Source organism: Salmo trutta, chromosome 18, assembly GCF_901001165.1.
Source record: "Salmo trutta chromosome 18, fSalTru1.1, whole genome shotgun sequence".
NCBI classification, from domain to species: Eukaryota; Metazoa; Chordata; class Actinopteri; order Salmoniformes; family Salmonidae; genus Salmo; species Salmo trutta.
This window is the reverse complement of record NC_042974.1, coordinates 26,745,411-26,763,541: the sequence shown is the minus strand read 5'-3', so window position 1 is coordinate 26,763,541 and position 18,131 is coordinate 26,745,411.

Here is an 18,131-nt window from a genome sequence, read left to right as displayed (position 1 = left end):
GCGTTGCGCTGGGCACCTTGAGAGCTCACACTGCAGTGGCTTAGGCTGATTTGGGTGCCATGTTGTGGCCAGATGTGGAGCCCGCCAGTACTGGCGTCAGACTGGACGCTTGTACATGCAGATATACAGGGCCTGGTGACTGGAGGTGCCAACCAAATGCAGAGTTTTTGTGGATAATCTCAGCCATTGTTTTGCAGTGTCTTTCATGACCTGAATGTGGTGCAGTGTGGCAGAGATGGGGATGGAGGGAGGAGGAGTTATGGGGGTGAGAGATCAGACTCCCCCTTCAGCACCTGTGTTTTCCAGCTGACATGACACACACGGTGCGCCTCAATATTGGCTCTGAGCTAGAAGGGTCCCTCTGCCTGCCCTGATCACACTCTCTTACTCCTACTGACTCCCATAGAGACAGACAGACATATTCATTCTCCTTGTTATGCCTCTCACTGACCAATCATTACATTATCTCTAACATTCTATTACCTTCCTCCATGCTTATTCAGAGTGTCCATCACAAGTACTCCCTGCGAACCTGTGATCATGCCCCTGCCCTTTCTCCCTCCTCCCTGCCTTCTTTTCTGTCCCATCTCTCTTTCCACCCCTCTCTCTTGGAGTGCCTGTGCGTTGGGTGACAATGGCCCCCTCTCTCCCCGGGCCCTGGGCTGGAACATCCTCCCGATCCCCTGCTGAACAGCTCCATTGTAAGGCATCTGCTCTCCAGGCACCTGCAATCACACTCCACACTTGGGAAGCATCCCGCCAGATCGGGTTCGCTCACCCTCTTCCCCCGCCCCGGTCCTCTCGGCCCTCCCATCAGCCACTGTCCCAGGAAGACGGGCTCTTGTATTGCCGACATGGCTCAGCGGTCAGGGCCATCTGACAGTATAAAGTGCTCCATGTCCGTCTCTCAGCACCCGGGCCAGATCACTTTCCACTGGGCCACTCTGGGTGGGGTCTACAGGGAGCTAAACGGGGCTGTCAGGGGGATAGACTAAGGCTAGCTACTGATGATACAGGGCCAGGTGCTAGAGAATCAGTTTAACCCTTCACAGTCGTGGGAATTAGTCTATATGGATAGGGATAAATTGAAATGTTTCTTAGACAAGAGATATGAAAATCATTAGCATAACCATGGTAGCAATTGAAAGGGAACAGTTTGGAGATAATGAGGAAATTATTAGACAAAAGGTGTGTACATAAGTTAACCTGACAAGTTAAGTTAAGTTAACCAAACATTATATAATGTGGGGGAAATACACATACAGTACATATCTAGTCCTGTAGCCGTACTACGACACAACAGTAGTAGTGGGCTTGATCACCAACAATGACGAGACAGCCATCAGGGAGGAGGTGAGGGCACTTGGAGTGTGGTGTCAGGAAAACAACCTCTCACTCAACGTCAACAAAACAAAGGAGATAATCATGGACTTCGGAAACAGTAGAGGGAGCCCCCCCCCTATCCACATCAAAGGGACAGCAGTGGAGAAGGTGGAAAGTTTTAAGTTCCTGGGCGTACACATCACAGACAAACTGAAAGGGTCCACCCACACAGACAGTGTGGTGAAGAAGGTGCAACAGCGCCTTTTCAACCTCAGGAGGCTGAAGAAATTTGGCTTGTCACCCAAAACCCAGACAAACTTTTACAGATGCACAATCGAGAGCATCCTGTCGGGCTGTATCACAGCCTGGTACGGCAACTGCACCGCCCTCAACCGCAAGGTTCTCCAGAGGGTGGTGCAGTCTGCACAACGAATCACCAGAGGCAAACTACCTGCCCTCCATGACACCTACAGCACCCGATGTCACAGGAAGGCCAAAAAGATCATCAAGCACAACAACCTCCCGAGCCACTGCCTGTTCACACTGCTTTCATTCAGAAGGCAAGGTCAGTACAGGTACATCTAAGCTGGGACCGAGAGATTGAGAAACAGCTTCTATCTCAAGGCCATCAGACTGCTAAACAGCAATCACTAACTCAGAGAGGCTGCTGCCTACATTGAGACCCAATCACTGGCCACTTTAATAAATGGATCACTAGTCACTTTAAACAATGCCACTTTAAATAATGCCACTTTAATAATGTTTACATATCTTACATTACTCATATCACATGTATACACTGTATGTTATTCAATCTACTGTACCTTGCCTATGCCGCTCGGCCTTCACTCATCCATATACTTATATGTACATTTTCTCATTCACCACTTTAGATTTGTGTGTATTAGGTAGTTGTTGGGGAATTGTTAGATTACTTGTTAGATATTACTGCACTGTTGGAACTAGAAGCACAAGCATTTCGCTACCCTCGCTTTAACATCTGCTAACCATGTGTATGTGACGACAAATACATTTGATTTGATTACTATGCCACCATTTTCTTTCTTTTTTTATACGTGACGTGAGGTCCTCAGGACTAAGCTAAACATAACACAGGTTCTTGGAATATGGGAACCAATGCCTAAAAACACTACATTTATAATAATGACTATTTCTCTTCTTTTTTTTAAATGTAACCTTTATTTAACTAGGCAAGTCAATTAAGAACAAATTCTCATTTACAATGACAGCCTAGTAACAGTGAGTTAACTGCCTTGTTCAGGGGCAGAACGACAGATTTTTACCTTGTCAGTTGAGGGATTTGATCTAGCAACCTTGCGGTTACTAGTCCAACACTCCAACACTCCAACCACTAGGCTACCTGCCGCCCAAATAATAGGTTGACGGTTCTACCCCGTTACAACATTCCACTGTTGAGTGTATGTGCGTTTTACATTTACTGTAATTTCCACTTCATTTGTCGATAATGAAATCTGAAAATACTCTGGATACATTCAGTAACATCATAAGACTATTCCTGGAAAATGTGGGGTAGGTACAATTTAAGACAACAACAAAAATGACAAGGGTTTGAGTGAGAGGACTAACTGGTGTCTCCAAGTGAATACACACCTCTCCAAAGTGTGCACAGTTCCTAAGCAATTTCAATGCACTTTTATGACTCAAAGAACAGTCTTTTTTGAGCTCTTCTAGCTGCGTTATTGAGGAACTAAAGCAATCACAGTTGTAGTTGTTCGGAACACAACCCTGCATGACTGCCATCAAATAATTACTGTTGTTTTTTACAACAGTAAACAAAAAATGCTCCATTATAAATTTCATTCTGGGTCAGGTGGGTATGATTTGAAAGCTTGTTCTATTGCCAGCATGACTAGCTAAGTTATGAAATATGATATCATAATGATAGGCTTTCACAAGGCAATTCAGAGAAACAGATTGTAATTTTGGTTCTCATAGAAAGGATTCATGAGTGCATTCAAGTGCGTGTGCCGCGGCAGATTTTCTTCACAGTAAACAAACAGACTGATTCTGTTCAAAACAACCCAGGGTATGACGACGTGATCTTGTAACTGTACACCAAACATAGTGATCATAAACGTTGGCACTGTATATGACATGAGTTCTATGATTTAGAGATGTGACGTGTTAACTTGGACGCACACTTGTTTGGTTTGCTTGTATGACGTCAGCGGCATTTATTATAATCCTCAACATCTCATCTTTCAAAATGCATCAAGTCATCTTAATTTACAGCATTTTCCTCACTCAGACAACAAAGCGTTTGCAAAAGTTGCCCAGGTATGGGCACTTCTTGTCGTGTGTGGTGCTCAAGTTCAGAACAGTTGTCAATCAAAACCCATATAGCGCTGGGAAGCGCAGAGCCGGAGCTCTGACGTCATGTATAGCACGTTATTGTACAGCCACTTAGACAGATAGCCATATCTACCATTTTCAACCTGTTAACAGGTACTAATGTACAGTGAGGGAAAAAAGTTTTTGATCCCCTGCTGATTTTGTACGTTTGCCCACTGACAAAGAAATTATCAGTCTATAATTTTAATGGTAGGTTTATTTGAACAGTGAGAGACAGAATAACAACACAGAAATCCAGAAAAACGCATGTCAAAAATGTTATAAATAGATTTGCATTTTAATGAGGGAAATAAGTATTTGACCCCTCTGCAAAACATGACCTAGAACTTGGTGGCAAAACCCTTGTTGGCAATCACAGAGGCCAGACGTTTCTTGTAGTTGGCCACCAGGTTAGCACACATCTCAGGAGGGATTTTGTCCCACTCCTTTTTGCAGATCTTCTCCAAGTCATTAAGGTTTCGAGGCTGACGTTTGGCAACTCAAACTTTCAGCTCCCTCCACAAATTTTCTATGGGATTAAGGTCTGGAGACTGGCTAGGCCACTCCAGGACCTTAATGTGCTTCTTCTTGAGCCACTCCTTTGTTGCCTTGGCCGTGTGTTTTGGGTCATTGTCATGCTGGAATACCCATCCACGACCCATTTTCTATGCCCTGGCTGAGGGAAGGAGGTTCTCACCCAAGATTTGACAGTACATGGCCCGTCCACCGTCCCTTTGATGCGGTGAAGTTGTCCTGTCCCCTTAGCAGAAAAACACCCCCAAAGCATAATGTTTCCACCTCCATGTTTGATGGTGGGGATGGTGTTCTTGGGGTCATAGGCAGCATTCCTCCTCCTCCAAACACGGCGAGTTGAGTTGATGCCAGAGAGCTCCATTTTGGTCTCATCTGACCACAACACTTTCACCCAGTTGTCCTCTGAATCATTCAGATGTTCATTGGCCAACTTCAGACGGGCATGTGTATGTGCTTTCTTGAGCAGGGGGACCTTGCGTGCGCTGCAGGATTTCAGTCCTTTACGGCGTAGTGTGTTACCAATTGTTTTCTTGGTGACTATGGTCCCAGCTGCCTTGAGATCATTGACAAGATCCTCCCGTGTAGTTCTGGGCTGATTCCTCACCGTTCTCATGATCATTGCAACTCCATGAGGTGAGATATTGCATGGAGCCCCAGGCCGAGGGAGATTGACAGTTATTTTGTGTTTCTTCCATTTGCGAATAATCGCACCAACTGTTGTCACCTTCTCACCAAGCTGCTTGGCGATGGTCTTGTAGCCCATTCCAGCCTTGTGTAGGTCTACAATCTTGTTCCTGACATCCTTGGAGAGCTCTTTGGTCTTGGCCATGGTGGAGAGTTTGGAATCTGATTGATTGCTTCTGTGGACAGGTGTCTTTTATACAGGTAACAAGCTCAGATTAGGAGCACTCCCTTTAAGAGTGTGCTCCTAACCTCAGCTCGTTACCTGTATAAAAGACACCTGGGAGCCAGAAATCTTTCTGATTGAGAGGGGGTCAAATACTTATTTCCCTCATTAAAATGCAAATCAATTTATAACATTTTTGACATGCGTTTTTCTGGATTTTTTTGTTGTTATTCTGTCTCTCACTGTTCAAATAAACCTACCATTGAAATTATAGACTGATAATTTCTTTGTCAGTGGGCAAACCTACAAAATCAGCAGGGGATCAAATACTTTTTTCCCTCACTGTAAAGGGTTAACCCATGGTCTCCTCACACATTAACATCATCTACTGCTAAGAGCCAGATAACCACCCCAAGCCAAGCCTTTCAACTCTTACAACCATTTATTAACCCTCCAAACACACGTTACTCACCCACTAATAACCATTTGTCCCGTGTTGTGCCTTTTTATATCCCAGTCAGCAGGACTATCAGTAGATGGCAAACATGCTTCTGTCAACACTGGTTTACAAACCATGGTCATGACAGGAGCACATCCCAGTCAGTGCACTAAGGGCTATCTGTGTAAGTCAAGACCTTGAGGGTCTGTTGGTTGACGTTAATTCCCATGTACTTACTGCTTAATGAAAGTCACAGTTTAGAGTTGCTTTATCAAGCTGTTTTTCACAGTCATCAAAAGTGGGTTAAACGGTAACTTAGAAACAAGCAGAGCATTGATGCCTAGGAATCAAATGACCCGCTGCCACTGTGTATTGAGCAAGAAATGTGGAGGACAGATAGTCTGAGGAGACAAATGACAGGACAGAGACTTCTGAAGAAAGGAACAATAAAATGTGTGTGTGGGGGGGGGGGGGTGCAATTCATCCAATTTTCTGCCCCACTAGCAGTCTGAAATGATATGGTGTGCAGATACAGTGACCTGGACCGACCTGCAAGCCTTCTTTATTAGACGTCCATGATTAGAAGCAGCTGTGGCCCCGCCCCCACAGTCTGGAACTGACGGAAGAATTTAGACCTGTGGAGAGGAGAAAAGAGGACAGGAGGGGAGGTGAGGTGAGAGGAGAGGAGAAAGTCATTTACAGCTCATGAAATGCGAAGCACTGCTGCAACGTGTTATATTTTAAGGTTGCAGCAGAAGCAAACTCCTTCTTCAGTTACTCTTTGTCTGCCGCGCCCGTGTGTGGATGATTGGCTGGGGAACGACTGCTGGTTGGTGGCAGAATATTTATATATAATATTGTATAAAATACAAATGTACAAATTCACTGTATTTGATTCCTTCCTTTTAGAAAGAATACATAAAACAGGGTTGGGTGAATAACTTGAAACATTTTATCTATAAAGCCTATATTAGAGGGGAAACTTGTTTAAAAATGTCTGAAGGCTCTCATATTGGTTCATTTATGCCCTAAAATAAAGAAGATACTGTACGCAGCGCATTATCTTCCACAGAAAGTTTGCTTGGCAACAAGACGTAAGCCATGCAATGACACTACCGAAGCGAATGCTAGCTCAGGCCTTTCACTGATCTGATGTGACTGGACTCTAGGCTAATATAAATAAGACTATTCTAACATGTAATTCAGGTAATTGCATTCGGGTATGAAGGTAGATAGAATTCATAATTATGTGTATTGTACTTTTTTATTATTCTAAACTTCTTACTTTTGACACACTGAATCAATGTGTCAATACCGACTCAAGACATGTGACCTGCTTGTCTGCCATGTGACTCTCTCCAGGAAGCAGATATTTTGGTCTGAGGAGGAATCTCTAGGTGGAATGTGGTGGTGTGCTAGCAGGCTGATGTCAGAGGGGTATGAAACACGGGAGGAGTGCAGCATACTAGCGTCTCCACTCCAAGGCATTGCTTGCATGCCGCTGCTCAGCTGCATGGCAAACATACACAGACATACACACACCCAAATGTCAGTGCTCTCTCGCTGTTGGCCCCTGAGATCTCACAGTGGAACGCAGTCCAGGAATGTTGTTTTCTCTTTTGACCTGTATTTCACCTCTCTCAAGCTAATTAACCACATAGCACATTTGGTTCCTTGGAAGGTGTGGGAACGTATGATTTTGGTTTCACATTGGTTGTGTGAACAAAGCCATACGTTTACTGACTGGTAAAACAACACGGTCACTTCTGCTGCCGGGCAATGTCAAACCACTGGTGTTGGTGAGGACATTAGCTAAGTGTATATCTAGTTAGTAGCTAATTTTGGTTATACAACATTATTTGATAATGCTAATGAGCCAGGCTAGCTATGATACCACAGATGAAACGGGAATGATACTGTACCTAGCTATATACATCAAGCTAACGTGTAATGTGATGTATCCTGTCAGAGGAAGATGAGCATATCTCACGTTAGTTAGCTACCTTGCTAACAACAACTAACTGTAACCCATTGGCATTTAGGGTCAATACAGTGCAGGCACTTGGATACTAGCTTGCTAGCTAATCATAGAATGTAGCCAGCTTGCTTTCAATAATGTTTCAACTCTAACTGGCATGTTAGCTAGCTAGCTAATGTTTGCTACCTACCTAACTCATTTCAACTCGGACAAAGATATGATAACTAACCCAGAGTTACAAGTTAGGTAGCTGGCTAGCTGGCTAGAATTCAGAGGCTTCGTCTGCTAACTTAAAACAACATGTCTGTTCTCATAAATGTTTATTGTGGATTTTCTAGGGCAAAAATAAATGAATGATGGGCCTTGTCTACTACAAATATAGCTATGGCCCTGGCAGCAAATAGCAAATGTATCAACAAGCATTCAGCAGCATACACGGTGTCAGCGTCACCGGCCTGAATCTATTTTGTAGTTATAGTCCCTCTATTGGATATAAATTACTTCCAAACTAGAGAAAGTTATTTTTCTCACTATATGGTTATTGAGTGAAGACATTTTATTTCTGGTGGATTTGTTTTTCAGCATCATTGTGGAAACACCCTTACTATATCAGGAGGCTGAGGCAGTGGCCAGACTCCAGTCCCACTTCAGAGTAATGGAGGACACTTGAATCAGGTTGGTCACATTTGATCTGGTCAATGGTCAAAATACTGTCTGTCCTTTGTCTTGTATGTTGTAAGTAGGTGCCACTGTGCCAATGGACTATTCCTGGGCCAGAGTCAGTAAGACCAACCAGTCAGTGCCAAGCTGGCACGTGTCCCTTATGAATTAGCTGTGAATCAGGATCTCTGATTGGCTATGTTCAACCATGTATTTATTGTTTGCTTCCATGACCGTATGGTGAAAGTCTTTATGGTGAAAGTAATCAATGGCTTGACTTACATTTGATTTTACCCTAATAAAGTTTAGAAACCAAAATAGGGGCGGATTGTCAAAATTTATTTTTGATTTGGATTCCCTGGTTTACATTTGCTCTTCTGCTCGTATTTTATCATAAAAACATATTTTACAGTGTAATCAATGGCTTGACTTACTTTGATATTACCCTAATAAAGTTTAGAAACGTTTGTGAAGGTTTGCTACGGTGTGGATATTATTACGCTTTAGCTACTGCAGGCCTATGATATGAAGGCAGTGCGCCCTGGCGCTCCAACTGACTCTGACAGTTGAACTTGAGGTGAGGAAGACTGTTTCAGGCCTACCAGAGTTACTCCTATGATCTAACAATATAACGCTTATCTTGAAACAAAAAATGTTTATCTGAAATGTACGAATTACCCTCCAGTACATATTTATCGGTATAGCAGACGCAGTAGCCATCTGACATAAAGAAATGCATACTGGTGTTGTAGCATGCCACAGCACTTCTCTATCTTGCTGGGGTATGATGAATGAGGACCGGCACAGGAAAGGAAGACCCAGAGTTACCTCTGCTGCAGGAGATAAGTTCATCAGAGTTAACTGCACCTCAAACTGCAGCCCAAATAAATGCTTCACAGAGTTCAAGTAACAGATACATCTCAACATCAACTGTTCAGAGAAGACTGCAAGAATCAGGCCTTCATGGTCGAATTGCTGCAAAGAAACCACTACTAAAGGACACCAATAAGAAGAAGAGACTTGCTTGGGCCAAGAAACACGATCAATGGAAATCTGTCCTTTGGTCTGATGAGTCCAAATTTGAGATTTTTGGTTCCAACCGCCGTGTCTTTGTGAGACGCAGAGTAGGTGAGCGGATGATATCCGCATGTGTGGTTCCCACCGTGAAGCATGGAGGAGGAGGTGATGGTGTGGTGGTGCTTTGTTTGGTGTCAGTGATTTATTAAGAATTCAAGGCCAACTCAACCAGCATGGCTACCACAGTATTCTGCAGCGATACGCCATCCCACCTGGTTTGCGCTTAGTGGGACTATAATTTGTTTTTCAACAGGACAATGACCCAAAACACACCTCCAGGCTGTGTAAGGGCTACTTGACCAAGAAGGAGAGTGATGGAGTGCTGCATCAGATGTTCTTGCCTCCACAATCACCCGACCTCAACCCAATTGAGATTGTTTAGGATGAGTTGGATCGCAGAGTGAAGGAAAAGAAGCCAACAAGTGCTCAGCAGCGTTGAGATGTTTGTACAATGTCCACATGTAGCCTACACCTGTTGTAGGGATATTAGTAGTTCTGGGATTTGTCCCCCAGGAAAGATCTAACAGCAGACATAAGGAGAGACGAGACAAAAATGATAATAAAAATGCTCACTGAGTAGATTGATGGGTGCCTCTTTTTGCTCAAGACAGCTAGTGTGCTGTGGGAGTGTAGCTATTAACTTTTGTACTGCTCAAGAAGTTGTGAGTTGCGGGAACGTAGTGGTGCTTGAATGAATGGCCAATCATATTGCTCAAATACAAATAGCACAACCTCTGTGTGTCGTCTTTTCAATGGTTTTCACTGGTAGACTATGGCAAAGCAGGTAAATGTTGAACTGGAACACAAAAGTGCGCTGAGAAGCAGTGGTGTAAAGTAGTTAAGTAAAAGTACTTTACAATTTGTTATTTTTGACTTTTACCCCTTCTCCCCAATTGGTAGTTACAGTCTTGTCCCATAGCTGCAACTCCCCTATGGACTCGGGAGAGGCGAAGGTTGACAGCCATGCGTTCTTGGAAACACGACCCTACCAAGCCGCACTGCTTCTTGACACACTGCCTGCTTAACCTGGAAGCCAGCCGCACCAATGTGTTGGAGGAGACACCGTACAGCTCGCGACTGAGGTCAGGTTGCAGGCGCACAGCCCGCCACAAGGAGTCACTAGAGCGCGATGGGACCAGGAAATCCCGGCCGGCCAAACCATCCCCTAACCCGGACGACGCTGGGCCGATTGTGCGCCGCCTTTCTCTGACACCCAAAAGTACTTGTTACATCTTGAATCCTTAGCAGTACAGGAAAATGGTCTAATTCACACATTTATCAAGAGAACATCCCTGGTTATCTCTACTGCCTCTGGTCTGGTGGAATCACTAAACGCATGCTTCGTTTGTGAATTGTCTGAGTGTTGGAGATTGCCCCTTGCTATCCATAAAGAAAAACAAGACAATGGTGCCATCTGGTTTGCTTAATATAAGGAATTTGAAATAATTTATACTTTTACTTTTGATACTTAAGTATATTTTAGCAATTACATTTTTTTTTGATACTTAAGTATATTTAAAACCAAATACTTTTAGACATTTACTCAAGTAGGATTATACTGGGTGACTTTCACTTTTACTTGGGTCATTTTCTATTAAAGCATCTTTACTATTACTCAAGTATGAGTAGAGTCAGTCAGGAGGGGATAAGTCCTCAACTTCAAAACTTTGTTCTCTCCATAACAAAGCTAGCTTAGCTTACCTCGCTGTACTCACTACTGTTTTTTTTGTGATTGAATGGCAACAACACCCACATCAAACCCCCAAGACAACTCTCGTTTGCCTCCAGTCATGGCCGCTAGCATTTGTTAATAATGAGCATTGATTAAAAAAAATTGAAAAGGCAAAATCTGAGAACAGAACTGAAAATGTTGCCTGTTCTGGGAACGTTTATTGTTAGATTGCAGGGAGGTTCTGAGAATGTTTCAATTTGGTTCCTTGAAAGTTTTCCTGGGAAGTTTTATTAATGCTCTGAGAATGGAAATTATAGGGTATTTAAAGGTAATAAAATAACATTCTGATAACATTCTCTAAATATTGTGAAAGTTTTATGGTTATTATTGAAACTTTTCTTAATTCCTAACTAGGAAAATGAAAGGTTGTTTGGAGGTTTTTGAATAACTTCCTTAACTTTCACTGAATGTTTTAATAAGACTTTTAATAATACTGCTAGCTTATTTTGGGTAAAAAAATGTAAAACTCCAAGCAGAGATAGGACACACGGAAATGAATTTGCTTAGACATTCATCATGCAAACACATTTATTTTCTATTGTGACAGGGCATCAGGGAGATTTTAACCTACGATCTTCTGTTCTCTATCCATGGAATTAGTCCACTGGAGCTAGCATGCAATATTTTTTTACTCATACAAAGCTTTTAATTTTTGTCTATTCAAGCAGACCCCATTTCCAAGGAAACAAGCACTCATTAAGATCAAGTGTGGCCAATTAGTGGGCGCAGCAAACATGGCAGAACACACTTAACAAGATAAAGGACAGAGAGTTTTCTAGACGCTGAGAACAGAATGTGTATTTTTTTTAAATAACATTCTTAGAATGTTTTCTGAATGTTACTCGTTTTCTCGTGTTTTTTTCTCTTCATGTTCTGAGAACAGAATGTATAGGTCGTTATCAAGAAAACATTTAGCTGCTGGGGAACAAAGAGACTTCCAGCTCTGCTAAAACCATTGACAACTACAGTGCGTGCCGTTTTCAAGGGATTGTTAAATAAATGTTATAAGTATTTGGTTTTAATATCATCACGTTAAAGAGCATAGTTAGAGTTACCCTTTCCCGATTATTCCACATTTAGCTCTATCATCAGAGTTATACATCAATCAGTAAACATCATTGGCATGTAGCTAACATGCTAGCTAGCTAAAGAAATCGCAACATGTGTCTTTTAGCTTGCTTCATCAGAGACTGGGCTTTTGGCAAGAGCTTGACATCGTCCTGGTAAAGTTGTCAGTCAGACTAATGTCATCACCACTATAGATGGCAAGCAAATCAAATAATATTTGCATATAGCCATCTAGTTTATCCCCTGAAAGTTAGCTTGTTAAAACCTCTCTAGGGTAGGTGGGACGCTAGCATCCCACCTGGCCAACATCCAGTGAAAATGCAGAGCGCCAAATTCAAAAACAGAAATACTCATAATAAACATTATATACAAGTGTTTTACATCGGCTTAAAGATGAACTTCTTGTTAATCCAGCCGCTGTGTCAGATTTCAAAAAGGCTTTACGGCGAAAGCATACCATGCGATTATCTGAGAACAGCGCCCAGCAGACAAATCATTACAAACATTTACCAGCCAAGCACAGGAGTTACACAAGTCAGAAATAGCGATAAAATGAATCACTTACCTTTGATGATCTTCATATGGTTGCACTCAGGAGACTCCCATTTACTCAATAAATGTTTGTTTTGTTCGATAAAGTCCCTCTTTATATCCAAAAGCCTCCGTTTTGTTGGCGCGTTTTGTTCAGTAATCCACAGGCTCAGAGGCGGTCACAATAGGCAGACAAAAAGTCCGAAAGGTACAGGTAAAGTTCGTCAAAACATGTCAAACGATGTTTATAATCAATCCTCAGTATGTCTTTTCTCTAAATAATCAATAATACTTCAACTGGACAAAAGCGTCTTCAATAGATAGTAAAAACAACGAGCTGCGCGCTCACGGGAACGAGCGAAACCAGCACTGTATACTTCCGTGGTCCTCTGACTAAAATGGCTTTTTACTTGTCGTTTTTCAAGATAAAAGCCTGAAATCATGTCGAAAGACTATTGACATCTAGTGGAAGCCATAGGTACTGCAATCTGATTCCTAACCCATTGGATTCTCTATAGGCATTGAGTTGAAGTACAGCCAGATGAATATAATTCCACTTCCTGGATGAATTTTTCTCAGGTTTTTGCCTGCCATATCAGTTCTGTTATACTCACATACATTATTTTAACAGTTTTGGAAACTGTAGCGTGTTTACTATCCAATACTACCAATTATATGCATATCCTAGCTTCTGGGCCTGAGTAGCAGGCAGTTTACTTTGGGCACACTTTTCATCCGGAATTGAAAATACTGCCCCCTACCCCAAAGAGGTTTTAACTAGCCATATTGACGTGATATGTTATTAGCTAGCTAGCCAATTTGACTTGGTCCAACACTATGTAGGCCTACGTTGGTTGGAGAAAAAAAGTATATTAGGTCTACTTACCAACCATTATGTTTAACTATACAAACTTTTTACTGGTAACTTGCAAATTAAACATTATCAGCCAACAGCAACGTTACATCGGCAAAATGCGCCCTTCTGCTGCTTGACAGGCAGACCCTACAATAGTTTGGGAAATTAACCTAGAGCACTCATACTTGTCAGGTATAGTTCACTTTTATTTTATATCACTCAAATATCCAATTAATGGTGGTCAATATTGAGCAATATCGTGAGGCTACCCTCACGTTTCTGAATTGACCTGATCAATTGTTTACTGATCATGAAAAGCATGCAGTTAGGCCTTCTTGCTGTAGGCCTATAACTCTGATGATAGAGCTAAATGTACGCAATTGTCTTGCATGGAATAACCTGAAATTTGTAGTTCTGGCTATACTCTTCAAGGGGTGATGATATTACAACGAAGTAGTTCATATTTATTTAATAATCCCTTCAAAATGTCACAGATTTGTCAATGGTTTTAACTGAGCTGCGGGCTCTCCATGCCCCCCAGAAGGCAAATAGAACGATGTGCACCTTATTGTGATGTTTTATTGATGACAACCTATATGTTTTTAAATAACATTCTTAAAACATTACTAAAGTTTTCTTGTGATTTTACGGAACATTTTTGTTTGTTCTAACAGAATTTAGAGCTTGTTAATGTGTAGAATATATATATATTTTTTAATTCCCAGAATATTGTCAAGAACTGACTTAAAAGAGAACCATACGTTCTCTGAAAATTCTGAGAACATTGCTTAATGTCGCGTTCACGTGCTATCGAAACTCGGAACCTATGAGTTCAAATGAGCGTAAGTTATTTGGTTGAGACTGGTACTTTCAAGTTGGAAACTAGGAGTTCATGTTTTTACAATGAGTTTCCAAGTCAGAGATTTCAGTTTCCTAATTCTGACTAGCACGTGAACGTAGCATCACTCACACCATTTTTGAGAACGTTCCCAGAATGTAGTAAAAATATGACATTAAATAGAACCACATGGGAACTTCTGTGGAAGTACTGAAATTCCCACAGAAAAACATTGTTTCTTAACGTTCTCGGAACTATTTGAGAACATTCCCAATGTCAAACCATTTGGCTGAAATTAAATGTAACCATACTTGAACTTTTAGTAAATGTTTTGTTAAAGTAATGAAAAAAAATTGCCAAGTTCCTTAAATGTGATGAGAATGTTCCAAAAGCAAGCAAATATCCTGCACCATTCCCAGAATGTTGTGGGAAAATAACCATATGCAAAATAACCATAGGACAACCATAGGACAACCACGCTTTCACCCAGGTCTAAGAAACAAATTGTTCTCAGAACGTTTTGTGCTAGCTGGATAGCATTGTATTGGCCAAATGTAGACAAGTGTCGCATTGTGCTCCAAGCCATGATCCACATTACAACTCATTAGATATACTAATTTGCAATTAAATAGGAAGATTGGAGTGAAAAATGGAGCGCTGCATGCAGCTTTCAGTCAAAGCTAAATGGGATAAATGCAATAAAGTGTATCTGACCCCCATGGCAGGTAGTGGGGTAGTTCCTGTGGAGTAGCTGTGTTTATTAAACACATACATTTACACTGTCTTACTGAGATAAGTGTCTGCCATCACCTGCATTGCATTTATCATCTTACTGATACACAGGGTTGTTGGTAAGGAGGGGCATGCATAAACACACACACACACACATGCGTGCACACGAACGCACGCCGTGGCCAGGGCTTGATCCACTGACACGTTTCCTAATGGCTCCTACCAAAGCACATGCTTGTTTCAAGGTCACATTCACACATAGTCTGAGGCTCATAAACTCAAAGTGGGACTGAGTGTTGGTGGGCGGCACAGGCCTTCCTCCCGGTCTTTCTCTCTCCTCCTTTCTCTCTTTCTCGCCAACTTCCTCGTTTCTCCACTAAACAGGACCAGAAGTTAATCTCTAAAAACATAACTCTTACGGAGTAAAGAAATCTCTCGTCTCAGACACTGATATGGGTTTACTCCACTTTTCTACAGCAGCCAGCAAGAGGACAGGAAGAAGAAAACCATTCAAAACTCCTGACTAGAGGTCCAGATGGAAATGGAGTCAGTTTCAACTTAAACGGACCATAAAAAAGCTTGGCACCAAAGTGGGAAATTAAATACATGTACAGTGCATTTCTAAAATCAAAACCATGAATAAGACACACAGCAAATGTAATAGATACAACATCAAGACACTGTTCAGAAATTAATTATATTGATTAAAAACAGCTCCAGTTGACTTGACTCCACTGTAAATTGAAGTTCAGAAATGGCTCTGTCTAAAAAGGCTTATCCAAGAAACTAGCTCATTTCTTTTTGACCTTTGGGTCCTTGCAACAACATTTAGAAGTTCACAGCTGATATATTTATACCTCTCACATTTGGAGGTTGCTGATCATTATTTCCGGCTCACACTTGATTGATTGACACATGCCATTACTTTGGGTGACATATTAGGCCTACTTAAGCACACAATGAATGGTCAACCTTTGCCCCCCATAACCATTTTAATTAATGTGTGGCTTACAGTAACCGACGCATAGGCTATAATTATCACCCTCAGAAAATAGAAGGTAAAAGGATTAGCTCAGTCACATGCAGCCGTAGGTTGCACCAATCACAAAGGGACAGCAAAGGCTAAACATTCCTGCACTGCAGCAGGCTAATCCGTCACCCCCCGAGCCAGCCAACCACCACTCCCTCTGTGAGGATTCTCATGTAAACGGCCGGTTAATGGAAACCTTAAAAGGTTAGGCCCCACAGCACAGTGGTTATAAGAATACTATGTTTGGCTATTGTCCCCCAGAAATCCTCAAGAAAATGAAGTTATTTAAGTGGGATTAATGTGTGATAGCTCCCCTGAGGGGCACTGGGCCTCCCCACCCGCAGAGCTGTAGGCCTACGCCCCAAACCAGGCCATACAAATAAATGACCTCTCCACCCTTCTAGTAAGGAATCGGAAATACTACAGCAACAACTGCACCACTCATGAGGAAAATACAATTTCCTTACACATCACTCCTGTTACTCAAAAATCCAGTTAAAAAAAGAATTCTAAATGTTTTGTGTCAGAGCGTTATGGTGATTAGGCTATCTTGCACAAGTCAAAACCTGTTGACAGTTGGGCTGCAAAAATAGGCCTAAATATTAACTAATATGTATTTACTAAGGCACTGCATCTCAGTGCAAGAGGTGTCACTACAGTCTCTGGTTCGAATCCAGGATGTATCACATCCGCCTGTGATTGGGAGTCCCATGGCGGCGCACAATTGGCCCAGCGTCGTCCAGGTCTGGTCAGGAAGGCCGTCAATGTAAATAAGAATGACTAAATAGTTAAATAAAAGGTTACATTTTTTAAATTCTAATTTACATCACAATGTAAGGATGACTTTGCTAAATAGGCCTAGATAAGTGTAACCAATCATTCTCTAATGAGCCATTTATATGGCCAGATAACAATGACTGAATGCAATCACTGTGTGTCAAAGTAAAGAAACAGAAACGCCAAATACACAAATTGTTAATTATTTGATTATTATTATTATAAATCACTATTATTGTATAATTATCATCCTCCTAAGCAACTCTTCTCTACAGCTATGCCACTTTGGACATAAAACAGTCTTAAAGTGACAAGAACTGCTCCATACACTATACAATTTAGTGTGGGATACAGTGGTATAGTTACTATAATGAGGTATAGTTACTATAACGCTTCAGCTCCACTGCAGTTCCATCCAAAATTATCCTTACCAATCTGTCAAAGGCCCAATGGTTCCTAATATATAATTTAATGTCGGCTAATATAGTATAATATAATAGTATGTAATATAATAATTTTTACACTACTCTGACCTTTTTAAACAGAGACTAATATATATTAACCAAAGCTAGCCCCCTACCCCCTACCCCTCACCCCCCCCCCCCCCCCACCCCCTGTCTCCGCTTTGTTTGTTCAGTTTCCAGGTTGATTGTATGTGTTAATTAGTTGCTAACAGCATGGTAATGTGGGTTTGATGGATAGACGTGTCACTAGCATTCAGGTCTACACTATCCGGAGCCCCAGCAGGGTTTAGACTGGTCTCGCCGCGGCATCCTGCTGATTTTTTGGGGGCCTAATGAAGCCATATAGGCCGCTCGGTCTCGCCTCTGCAACACCAGAAATAACTCATTTGTCATTAAAGTAATCCAATAAATTATTATTATTAATAACATTATTTTAAAGTTCATCATTGTTTACCACAATAGAGAGCGAGACCCCTGCGTGAACTCTGTTTGGGCCAACTAAAAAGGGGTCGTGGCTCATTTTTTTAAACGTCGCTGGCACTGCTACAGTGTATTTACAGTAGACAAACACCACGGGATTTATTTAGGAGGGCGGGGGGTGCTGGCTAACATGAGATTCCATTCGAGGAATGCTTATCTCAGCCGAGTTTAACAAAGCCTTATTGGAGCCTATTATTTGATTATTTATACTGCTTTTTTTTGTAATGTCTGCTTTTAGTTTAGTTTTACTTCTCCGACCCCAGAGACATAATTATACACATTTTTCTTTCCAAGTAACAGAGGGGCTCGCATAACTTCAGCCTGCAAGGAGTCTGAACTTCTCTATCAATTTAAAACCGAGGTAGTAGATTTAAAGCAATCCAAAAGTGTTA